At 42.0% G+C, this 13,096-nt stretch overlaps 1 pseudogene across 1 annotated transcript; it reads left to right on the top strand.

Annotated features, from left to right (window-relative positions):
- Positions 1–2,328: 2,328 nt before the first annotated feature.
- On the top strand, positions 2,329–8,050 carry LOC309840339 (ADP-ribosylation factor-like protein 4A pseudogene; annotated as a pseudogene). Its single transcript has 2 exons — positions 2,329–2,439; positions 7,547–8,050. The product of its transcript is annotated as an ADP-ribosylation factor-like protein 4A pseudogene (transcript).
- The last annotated feature ends 5,046 nt before the right edge of the window (positions 8,051–13,096 follow it).

Genomic DNA, 13,096 nt, shown 5'->3' with positions numbered 1-13,096 from the left:
GAGAAGCCCTTCTGTGTCAGAGCCTATGAATGCAAGGCTCTGGCCTGGGGTGAGCCATAATTCCACCCTCCCATTTTCATACTGATGTAACAGATTGGGAAACTCCACTCAGCCACTAATATGAATGGGAGAACTATCAGTTAGGAGTTAGTTCTCTCTTCACATATCAGAGAAATGACTGTTGTTGGAGGCATATTCCAAATTGTCTGAGTTGCTAATGTAGGAGGACCCCAGTCACTTTGGTGACCACTAGCCAGGATGATGACATGGCACCAAACCCACTTCATCCCTCTTGGTTTAATGCTCCTGGGCTTATCTTCCTCAAGGCCACAGTCTTTCACCTGCTCTCCACTGCCTGCATCCCTTCATCTGGGCACCCAAAGCCCCTCACATTATGGCCAAATTCTGCCTTTCCAGGTCTGTCTCCCCCGTCTCCCCGGTCTCCCCTATCCAACTCGGTCTCCCCTCCAAGTCTGTGTGTGGGCCTTTCCACTACCCAGAATGTGCTGCCTTTTGCAACCTTTCCTATTTGTCCTTTAAGAAGCCTTTTCTGACTCCCCCGAGAAGAAATGTCTTCTCCTCTGACTCCCAGAACTGATGGTTTGTACTTCCTTAGGGCATTTACCACACTCTGTCTTAAGTAATGTTTGTACTTGTTATGTTCCATTCTCCCAGGGAAAAGATCCTTGAAAGAAAAATTTTTTAAAATGGTGGTGGCAAATATGTAGATTTCTTTCTTTCTTTTTTTCTTTTTCTTTTCTTTTTTTTTTTTTTTAGGAAGATTTTATTTATTTACTTGAGAGAGAGTGAGAGAGAGATAGAGGACGAGCAGGGAGAGGGGCAGAAGGAAAGGGAGAAGCAGACTCCCCGTGGAGCAGGGAGCCCGATGCAGGACGTGATCTCAGGACTTTGGATCATGACCCGAGCCTCAGGCAGACGCTTAACTGACTAGCCACCCAGGTGCCCCAAATACATAGATTTCTTACTATGGGCTGACACCACTGCCTATTTGTTTTAAAGATTTTGACTTATTTTTCTGACAGAGAGAGAGAGAGAATATAAGCAGGGGGAGTGGGAGAGGGAGAATCAGACTCCCCACTGAGCAGAGAGACCAATGTGGGCTCCATCCCAGGACCCTTGGATCATAACCTGAGCTGAAGGCAGGTGCTTAATGATGGAGCCACCCAGGCGCCCCACCACTGCCTATATGAAATTATTTAATCCTCAGTACAGGTGAAAAATTTTTTACAGATGAACAATTGAGACCCACCGAGGTTTCATAACTTGCGTGAGGTCACACAGCTGAGTCAGGATTTGAACTCAGGTCCTGCACCTCCTTAATCCAAACTCCTGAGCACTACTACTCCACTTCTCATGAAGGCACAGGTGCATTTCCTGCAAGTCCAACAAAGCTCCTTCCAAGACAATGTATTTAATTTTTACTTCTAATCTTGTATTCTTTTCTTAAAGAGGCCCTTAAGACTGTATTAACTTCAGGTTGTAGAAAACCATCTTGCTCATCTTTGAATCCTCCTAAATCTTGCTTCGTAAGCCTGATGGGAACATTTACTGGGCATTCTCAGCGGTGTCGCTGGATCCTTCCCACAACCTGAAAATCAGGCCTGGTCATTCCTGCATTTACAGATGGGAAAACAGACCTCAGAGACTGATTGATTCTGCTTAAGGCCACCAAGCTAGTAAGTGATGGAGCTGGAGCTGAAACCAGGGTTTCTGATCCCATATATCATGCTTCCTCTACTAAGGTATTTGCTGCCTGTGGGTTCTGAAAGCCTTTCCAGTGCTTCGTGGATGTCACTCCTCACCCCCGCCCCACGCAGACCCATTTGAAGAGCACTCCATCACAGCCAACAATTATCTAAATTGAAGTTGTCCATCCTGCCTTTTAAGTTCTTCTCCAGATAATGAACCTTTTCAACCAACACAGGGTGCTTGATGTTAATCACACAGAGAAATGCAACTCAATCTGTTCACCTTTGAATAGATAGAGCCTAAAAGGTAGAGGAAGTGCATTTAACTTCCAAGCCCTCATCTTGATAATTTCTTAGGGGACACTTCTTCAACTGCCTATATTCCAGAGGCTTTCAAAGCCCTCAAGCAATTGCTAAATGATAATAGAAATATGTTTGCCTGCATCTAGACATTTTTTGGTAAGTAGCCCATAATTTATCATTCTGCATTATTACAGAAAGCCTGGAGAATTATATAGAAGGCTTCGGCTTTTCCAGCTGATATGTAAATATATTCCCAAAGCAGAGGACACCTGGATCCTGTTAGTAATGTCTAAACACTGACCCTGGAGAAATCACTATGTCCAGTCATATCTACGGACGCACCAACTGTAAGCATCGTGCAGAGAAATACCTCCACCAGCAAGGCCCTTGTCTTCTTTCCCAGATGGAGGCTGTCCGTGGGAGAAAGGTAAACAGAAGCAGTGGGTAAGAACTCAGTCTGTGGAGTTAGGTCAGCCTGGGTGTGACTCCAGCTTCACACTCTGGGTGTGACTTACCTGCTGTGTGGTTTACGAAAATTGCTTAGCTCCGTTCATTGATTCCACAAATGCTCACTGAGTAATCAGAGGGTGGCCAGTGTTGTAGGTACTGAGACAGAAGAAGGAACAAAACAGAACTACCTCATCGAGTTTTCATGCGTCTGCAAAATGGAAATAATTAAATCACCTACCTTCGATGGCCGTGTAAGTATTACAACACAGTGTGGGGCCGGGCTTATACTTATTACTACAAAAATTAATGATCTTTTACTTCGATTCTGGATTTTCAAAACATCTCAGGGTGGTTCATGTGATAATCTTTGGACCCTCTCCAAATTCTGTTTTTCAGAAAATTTTTGAGGGGTTTCCCTTGATGGGGCCTGATAATAAATAGTTTTTGGGGCTTCAGGCCATGTGGGTGGGAACCGAGGCATGAGGTGGGGCCACGGGAGGGGTGAAGTACATTGGGCAAATCCAGCCATGGTCAGAATTTGCAAGGTGGCCTTGGCCTAGATACTCCCAGGAGCTTCTCACTTTGGGTTCTGCATGGAAGGGATTGCGCCGATATTATTTTACCTCTGGAGTGTCTGTCTACCCAGAACGCTATTATAAAATTTCAAAAGAAGCACTTAACCTAAATCCCTGATGTGGCTCACATTCGTTTTGTTTCCTCTTGCCCTCTGGGTCTCAGTGGTGGAGGGCTGAGTTGGGTAGCCCAGCTGAGAGATGCACACTTCTGCCCAGGTCTGGGTACCTGTGCTCTCTCTTGCAAGAGAGAATGTGCCACGTGAGCAGGCGGAGTGGGTGGGTGGGGGGGTGGGGTTGGGCAAATGTATTTGGTAACAACTCCTCTGTTCTGTTCTTTAATAATAATTATTTTAGCTGATTGACTGTTTCCTCTGTACCAAACAGTGAGCTGAGCAAAGGTGTTTGCATATATCATCTCACTGAATGATCACAACTGAATGAAGTCCCTCCAGACTACCTCCACTCCATGAAATTATGCCCATTTTAAGGATGCAAAAAATGAGGGTCATGGTTGTCAAGAGAATTGACGAAGACCTTTAATGTTTGACCACAGACCCAAGCTTCATCTGCTATATGAGAGTGGATACAAACCATTAGCATCAACAGCTTCTACCAGCTTTTTGTATAGCTGTATTTTTTTTTTTTAAGATTTTATTTATTTATTTGACAGAGAGAGAGAGGGAGAGCAAGCACAGGCAGACAGAGTGGCAGGCAGAGTCAAAGGGAGAAGCAGGCTCCCTGCCGAGCAAGGAGCCCGATGTGGGACTCGATCCCAAGACGCTGGGATCATGACCTGAGCCGAAGGCAGCTGCTTAACCAACTGAGCCACCCAGGCGTCCCTAGCTGTATTTTTTTGATTAGAGTGTTCCATACAGGAAATTTGAAAACTGTGCAACATATGATAGAAAAAAAGAAAAATAACATCCAACCAAGGAGAAATTCTCTTAGCATTTTGAAGTACCTGTTTTTCTACTTCTTTTTTAAATTTTTTTATTTGACAGACAGATTTCACAAGTAGGCAGAGAGACAGGCAGAAAGAGAGGAGAAAGCAGGCTCCCTGCAGAGCAGAGGGGGAGGGGTGGGGGGGTGGGGGGGTGTGCTCAATCCCGAAACCCTGGGATTATGACCTGAGCTGAAGGCAGAGGCTTTAACCCACTGAGTTACCCAGGTGCCCCTTCATTTTGCTTTTTAACAATTTGAGGTTGTCCTGTTTACCTTGTTCTGTACTCTGCCTTAAAAAAAAATTTAACTTCATGAACATTGCCCCATGTCATTAAAATTTTTCCATCCAACCTACTTGGTTAAATATTTATAATACATAAATATTATACCATTCGTTATTCAACAGTTTTCCTCTTGTTGGAAAATAAGTCTGCAAATTTTGCTGTTTTAAGTGTGATGAGCATCATTGTACAAAATTTCTTTTTTTACGCCCTCAATGGCAGCCATATTTGTCATTTAGAGGTGATTTCCTCCTGGGAGAAGTGTCATCATTTACATCTTCTGGTTGTTTAATCATGATGACCTTCACGGGTCATTGGAGCTGACACAGTGTACCTGTTGGGAGTAGATGCAGCTGGGCCTGGGGGTGTGAGTACCCAGACCAAAGGCCAACAGCAGGCAAAGTGACAGGACCCGCAGCCACTCCCCTTTGTCTATTCTGGGCTCAGTTTGTTAAGGATTTCCCAGAAAAAGGAGGGATGAGCAAAGGGGAGAGAGCACAGAGAGCTGATGTGTGGCTGCTGTCCTGCACCTCTCAGAGCTCACCACTGGCTGCCACAGAACCGGGTCCCCTTGGCATCTGTCTTTGACACCTGTAGCTCTTGCCTCCTGGGGCCCAGGCTCTGGACACTGCACTTCTTGTGGCCCCAAGCCATTGCCTTCCTTCGGCAGCAGATTCTCACCTACCAAAGAAAAAACAGAGGACAACAAACAAAACACTTTCTTTTATTCTTTTTCCTCTTCATTTCCAAAACCTAGTTCTTACTTGGTCAAACTGCCTTTCCTTATTCAAAGAAAGGAAGGGATTAACTTCTTTTATTGGAGACAGTGAGGGGAAAGGAAAAAAGGAAAGAAAGTTGAAATACATCTGGTAGACCATACTACTAGTTTATCTCCAGCTTCCTGCTTTCCCCAGTGTAATTATTTAATATTTTAAAATATGTTATTCAACAAAATGGATTGAATGTGTAGTACGTGCCAAGTGTTGTTCTTAATGCAACAGGAGATAGAAATGACCAAGGCTCATCTTAAAAGAAAATTTCATGTAACTCTGCTCTGATCGGCTGATTTTTCAGAACTGTAGAACATTGCCATTTACTGAGCATCTGTATTAGGTACTGAAGCAGGCACATTTAATCCTCACAACATTGCTCTCCTGTAGGTACCACTGTTCACATCTTACGTGTGGGGAAAACTGAATCCTCTAGAAACCAAGTAACTTATGCAAAGTCATAGAGCCAGGAAGGAATAGAGACAGTATTCAAATTCAGGTTTTTCTAACGCCAAAACCTATGTTCTTTTCTCTGGATTGTACAAATACTTATAATTGAAGTGTTGACTGGTTCTAGAATATTCCACTACAATCTACTTCAATAAAATATTTGATTTCCAGCTGAAATAACAACTTATATAAAAATGAAATGGTTGAGAAAGAAAATTTTTCTTTTCTCCATATAATATTTAGAAGAAATATTTTCCCCCCAAAGGGTTTAAGCAAATGGAACTCCAATTTAACCTTAAGAAATTTTGTTTCTAAATTGTATACTTTGTCCAAAGCAGGTTGGAGGACGTTTCACTGGAAGTTTGTAGTAAAACATCGCCCTCTTATGGGCATATGGGCATCATACATTGAAGATGGATACAAAGGATTTAAACGTCAGAACAAAAGTAAAATTATGTGCCCAATGACATAATGATAAGCTGTTTTTATCGTTTATCAGGTGTATATTTTATTCTACAAAGACTCCTCAGAATGGAGGCCAAAAGACATTCTGGAACCGGCCAAGCAATCATTTTCCATCCATTTTTATGGAGGTGTCTGAATGCTGGCGACTACAGGACACACCTTAAGGAAACTATAATATCTGAATAGAATCGTAACTATATTAACAAGCCATAATAATGCCTAAACCATCAGAATCAAATAGTTCCAATGAATCCTGTATAGGAAGTTCACATTCGTAAGTTAAATGGAAAACAAATACATACATCGAATATAGGTCAGCACTTGAACTTTGGAGTCAAGTAGACCCCATGTGATTCACTTCTGTTTCATCTATGAAGTATGTGACCTTAGGCAAGTTACTGAATTATTTCAGCTTCAGTTTCTTGATTTGTTAAATCATAATTAGAAAAGTAGCAGCTTAAGTGAAATAAGCTTAAATGAAATAAGCCAGGCAAAGACAATATTTCATGATTAACACTTATAGGTCGAATCAAACAAACAAAAAGTCAAAACTCTTGGAAACAGAGCATGGAAAAGTGGTTACCAGGAGCTGGGCGAGGGCGGTGGGAGTGGTAGGGGGGACTGGTGTACAGGGGAAATACGGAGAGGTTGGTAAGAGGATACAAACTTTCAATTTATATGATGAATAAGGTCTCAGCATCTAACATAAAATAGGGTGACTATAATTGCTAATACTGTACTGTGTAATTGAAAAAGAAAAAGTGGCAGCTAAGTAGGACAGGTGGGAAGATGAAATGAGAGAACGCCTATCAAGGATAGCATGTTGCTAAGAGTTAGACTCATTAAGTATAAAATGGTACTATATTATAAGGTCTGTCCCAATTCTTAATTGTATAGAATCAGTTCTTTTAGATTTGAAGCCCAAAAGTAAAAAAAAAAAAAAAAAAAAAAAAGAAGCAGCCCGAAAGTCAACAAGATAAAAGTATAAGAACAGGGTTTTTTTTTGTTTTGTTTTGTTTTTTGTTTTTTTTTTTATTTTGTTTTTTTCCTGAACTGTGTTTATTTTTACCCAAGTTTTGGCTAATAGCAAAGGTTTAACAACTAAATATGTCTCTAAATTATACAAATGTTGAGCTGCGTGGAGAGCTAAGCTGAGGGGACGTGGGGTGCTTCTCCCCTCAAACCCTGTGTAAAAATCACTTACCAAATGCTTTCTCATTTGGACCCAGACTCCAATTCCAGCTAGATCTACTAGGCAGAGCAGTACTAAAGCAGTAAGAAAGCATTTCAATTTGGATAACTTACTTGCATGTGGAAACGGGGAATGGACTGTCTGTCAGACTAGACTTCTGTCCAGCCTGCCTTCATTTCAGTCCTTTCTCAGTGTTATTCCAGGTTTGGACTGTGCTGGAAAGACACCTGTATTATTATTATTTTTAAAAGATTTTGTTTATTTATTTGACAGAGAGAGATCACAAGCAGGCAGAGAGAGGGGAAGCAGGCTCCTCGCCAAGCAGAGAGCCCGATGTGGGACTTGATCCCAGGACCCTGAGATCGTGAGCCCAGTGGAAGGCAGAGGCCCAACCCACTGACCCACCCAGGTGGCCCAAGACACTTTATTATATAGGCTGTGGTTCAATGAATTTGTAAATACTGTGCCTACCAAAGGATTTAACACTGAAAAAATTAAGGCAACCTTGGGAAATTCTAAAACAGTCACTTTTCACTTCTGGGATGTAGGTGGCCAGGAGAAATTCGGGCTACTGTGGAAGTCATATGCCAGATGCACGGACGGCATTGTGTTTGTTGTAGACCCTGTTGATGTTGAAAGAATGGGAGAAGCTACAACTGAACTTCATAACATAGCCAGGGTATCAGAAAATCAGAGAGTCCCCATACTTGGAGCTGCTAACAAACAAGACCTGAGGAATTCACTGTCTCTGTTGGAAATGGAGAAATTCTATGGGTGAATTGAGCTCATCAATTCCCTAGTATTTGCAGCTCACCTGTGCAATCATAGGAGATGGACTAAAGGAAGGAATTGAGAAATGACATGATATGATAATTGAAGAAAAATGTTGCGGCAGCAGAAAAAGATGAGCTGAATTGTGATCCTTTTCATGTCTGTGTGGAGTAGGTTTTCTCGGGCTTGATGTTGACAAATGCAAGAGTGCCTGCAGCCTGCTTTGCCTGCCTGCCCTCCTGGATGCTGAGAAAGCATCCAGGAGGGTTTTGTTGAACAATCAGATGCTCAACTCTTTTGTCTTGTGGAAGTGTGAGTAAATGTGGTGCTTCTTAAAATGGTCTCTTCTCCTTACCCAACAAATCCTACCATTCTAAGGAAGCCAAGCATGGATACTAAATTGGCCAGAAAACAGTTATGGAAATTGGACCTAAAGTTAGTGAAATAAGATTTTGAAGAAAGAAAATAAATAAATAAATAATACAAATGTTAGAGGTTTATATTTTTCAAAGGAAATATCCCTACAAAAATATTTTGGAACCAAACTAAAAACAAAACAAAAAACCAAAAACCTGAGAAATATGCCAACCTGTGAAATTTATGACAAAGATAATCTATGCTTTGTTTTATTTAATTTCAAAACTGAAAAAAAGTTTTTAAAAAATATCAGTATAGATTATATATATATAAAAAAAAGCAAGCATCCAAATATCTCTATCATAAGTGATTTAGAATATCCAGCTTTCTAAAATACCAGTATCAGAAGGTCACTGTACATTTTGTTTTTTGGCACTATTTTCATTGGAAGGGACACACAGAAAAGGCTGAACTGTGTCTTGTTCCCCTTCCCTGGTAAAACCACTGCCTCACATTCTCTACTTCAACACACAGAATTAAGTGCCCTGCTCAGTGCAGAATGGAAGAACTGGAGCTGTTAACACTTAAATTTCACTTTGCTAGAAATGTATTATAAATCACTAATTTGAGGCAACAATATATCTTTAATTGCTTGAGAAGTCAATTAATTCAGATTCAGCTATTAAATATTTCTGATCATTTAACCTAGGAAGGAGTTCTAACTACCAGACATAGGGTTACAGAGAAAACGCATCAGGTTTACAAACAATTCTCAAACATTCTAAGTGCTTTAAAAGCAAGTAATACCGGGACGCCTGGGTGGCTCAGTGGGTTAAATCCTCTGCCTTCGGCTCAGGTCATGATCTCAGGGTCCTGGGATCAAGTCCCACATTGGGCTCTCCGCTCAGCGGGGAGCCTGCTTCCCTTCCTCTCTCTCTGCTTGCCTCTCTGCCTACTTGTGATCTCTGTCTGTTAAATAAATAAAAATATTTTTTTAAAAAAAGCAAGTAATACCAACCGAAACACCGAACACTGATGTCTTAATGAAAAGCCTCTCATTTTTTATTATAGAATTTCAGACCCTAGTGGCAAATTACCATAGTCCGCGCTACATTCATCCTTCAAAGGAGGTTGTGTTAAGGTCCATGGGAACTGGAGAGTGAGCCGCTTCTGCACGAATCTGGGGGAGGAATAAAGATGTGGCTGTAGGTCACAGCTACTTGTGCTCCTTCTTCAAAATGCACGAACATTCTGAGGGCATGCGTTTCAAACAGGCCATTTTACCCTTGAGCTCTGGTGGTTTTGATCCTGGTATGAAGTTAACTCTCCTTCTGGTCACTACTTTATTCACTTAATGGGCAATGATGGGGAAAAAAGTGAAAATGACTGACTCATGTGACTCAATAGTCCGAGACTGACTTCAGACATAGCCGGATCCAGGTCCCCAAATCCTGCCTGTCTGTGGCTTCTGATTTTACCTATGTTGCTTTCACTCTAAGGTCGATTCTTAAGTGGTGTTTGGACAAGCCACCAACAGGTCCAGTTCTTTATCTGTAACATTAGAAACTCTCACTAAAAAATAAGTATCTCTTCTTCTCTGGGCCCAGCAATGCTGCCATTTATTGGCTTTGATCGGCTCAGCTGATCATGTATTCACCCTTGAAACAAACTAAATTTGGGGAGATGTGCCTACCCGTGGAATCACAAAGTGAGGTCGATGCCACCTGAACACAGGCTGAGAGTACTAGGGTGGTTGCTCAAAGGCACATTTTGGTGCCGACACCAAAATGACAATGATAGACAAAATGAGAATGAAAAAAAACCAAAGCGTATTCAAGAATGTTCCAAGGATGGGGCGCCTGGGTGGCTCAGTGGGTTAAGCCTCTGCCTTCAGCTCAGGTCATGATCCCAGGGCCCTGGGATCGAACCCCGCATCGGGTTCTCTGCTCAGCAGGGAAGCAGGGAGCCTGCTTCCTCTCCTCTCTCTCTGCCTGCCTCTCTGCCTACTTGTGATCTCTCTCTGTGTCAAATAAATAAATAAAATCTTAAAAAAAAAAAAAGAATGTTCCAAGGAGGGCACCTGGGTGGCTCAGTTGGTTAAGCAATTGCCTTCAGCTCAGGTCAGGATCCTGGAGTTCCAGGACGGAGTCCCACATCAGGCTCCCTGCTGAGCAGGGATCTGCTTCTCCCCTCGGACCCTCTCTCCTCTCATGCTCTTTCTCTCAAATAAATAAATAAATAAAATCTTAAAAAAAAAAAAAAAGTTCCGAGGAGGAGCTAAACAGATTTCATAATACGGATAGTAGAAAGGAGTGGAAATGATTGAGTTAACATATTCACGGACTCACTGAAAGCCAGAGATATAGGAAAAAAAAAAATCTAATGAAGGAAATCACACTCTGATTTAGAGCCAGGATCTTTCTGGGAAACAATTTGGAATAGAGATTAACTGGGTTATTGTATTAACCAGGGTTCTCCAGAGAATTGAAAGGTGTGTGTGTATAGATTTAAAGAGACAGGGAGAGACACACTGAAAGGCACACACAGATTTTTTAGGGAACTGGTTCACACGATTGTGGGGCTGGCAAGTCCAAAATGTGTAAGGAAGAGTTGACGATGCAGCTTGAGTCTGAAGGCAGTCCAGAGGCAGAACTCATTCTTCTTTGGGGTTCATCAATCTTTTTAAAACCTTCAATTGGTTGGATGATGGCCACTCCCATTATGGAAGGTAATCTGCTTAACTAAAAGTCGGATGTGTATGTTAATCAGATCTAAATACCTTCATAGCAAATCTAGAATGATGTTTGATGAAAAACTGGATACCATCGTCTACCTGAGGTGCCACAGAAAATCAACCATCCCAGTAACCCACTTGAATTCTGAGGGATCTCCACACTGAGCCAGAAGGGAGTTGGCCTCCCAATGCTGAAGTCAAACCCCAGGCCAATTAAACCAGATATCTGGGAGTGAGGCCCAGATAAAGGTATTTTTTTTTTTTTTTTATGTTCTACCGGTTCCTCCTATGTGCATCCAAAGCTGAGTATCACCCTTGTAGAGCAGTGGTTCCTCAAGCTTGGTTTCCAGACTAGCCATTTCAACCTCACCTACAAACCTTACCTACAAATGTGATAGAAATGCAAACTGTCCCTACTCCAGACTTAACTAAAGCAGAAACTGGGTTCAACCCTAGCACTGCAGACTGTGGTTTAACAAGCCCTTCAGGTGATCCTGATGGTTGCACAAATTTGAGAAACACCGTATTAGAGTTCGCCAGTGACACAATGCTAACACATGCAGGAGTGTAACACTACACCTCCACTCTCACGTCTCTTAATCAGAAGGGTAGGGGTTGGGGCACCTGGGTGGCTCAGTGGGTTAAAGCCTCTGCCTTCGGCTTAGGACATGATCCCAAGGTCCTAGGATCAAACCTCACATCAGGCTCTCTGCCCAGTGCGGAGCCGCTTCTTTTCCCCTCTCTCTGCCTGCCTTTCTGCCTACTTGTGATCTGTCAAATAAATAAAATCTTAAAAAAAAAAAAAAAAAAAAGAAGAGTAAGGGTCTGTTAGTAAGACTCCTCGAATGAAAGAACTCATTAAGCTTTTCTTAAGTAATCAAGTGTTTGTTACAAGGATACATAATGAAAATTATGGAATCTTGACTTTGTGGCTAGGTTTCACCAAGTGGGTATTTACAAGATACAACAGACGAAGGAATCTGACAGCAGCTCTGACAGTTTCCAGAGCTATTGCCTCCCAAGTGTAGGTCTAGAACCCTAGCATGCCTTAGCAATGGTCTTTTCATCTCCCCTTGTACAAACTGCTGAATTCTTTCTCCTCTACCTTGTCTAAAATTTTGAGAGCATCTGATTGGTTCCAACTCTTTCATCACTTAGTGATGATGTTCCCTTAACTTGTAAGCTTTGCTGGCCAAACTGGCTTCCTTTGGTTCAGGTCTCTTACCAAGGTCAACCAGTTGGGACCAGGGGAAAACAAAACGCAGAGTAAGAATCTCCTAGGGCCATTTCCTTTCCTAAAGGTCTGAGGGCCCTAACCTGGGCTGTGGGTATGTCACACATTGGGAAGGTTGGTGTTAGGTATGTTTAGCTGTTCTCTGACCCTTAAATCTATGTGAAGTTCTTTGATACAAAAAGACATCAAGGACAAATTAAGCATTTATTCAACTCTAACTTTCGGGGATGAGTTGGAAACTTTTACTGAAAAGCTTTGGGAATGTTTCCCTTTCAGTATTTGCTATAGGTAAGTCTTTGGGCCAAATTTAGAAAAGCCATAAGCTATATATTATGGAAAATCATCTTATTTGCATGCACCACATTGTAGGGCCCATATTTTATGCAGAAGGGCTCTTTCCATAGTCCCCTTCACTAAGTCATAAATGACGAAAGCATGTTGGTAATTTTACCAAAAAGGTAAAAAAATTCCAAAAAAGCCACCTCAAGTGATCAAGTTTTCTCCAGATCATCAGACTGGCCCTCCAGGTTTTCTTTTAATAACTGATCTAGGGGCATCTGGGTGGCCCAGAAGGTTAAGCATCCGACTATTGGTTTCAGCTCAGTCATGAGATGGGGCCCTCTGTCAGGCTCCTTGCTCAGTGCTCTGCTTGAGAACCCCCCCTCTCTCTCTCCCTCTGCCCCTCCCCCTGCTGGTGGGAGTACTTGCACCGTGCTTTCTAATAAATAATAAATAAAACCTTAATGACTGGTCTGATTTCACTATACTAAGCTGAACTGAAAAATGGGAAAGTTCAGTCCAAATGAAAAGGTTAACTAACCTCTGGGAAAGCACGAGTTTGTTACTTAAAAACGCTTAATGAT

Source organism: Mustela nivalis (assembly GCF_964662115.1).
Source record: "Mustela nivalis genome assembly, chromosome: 9".
NCBI lineage: Eukaryota > Metazoa > Chordata > Mammalia > Carnivora > Mustelidae > Mustela > Mustela nivalis.
This window is presented reverse-complemented; position numbering and strand designations above follow the sequence as displayed.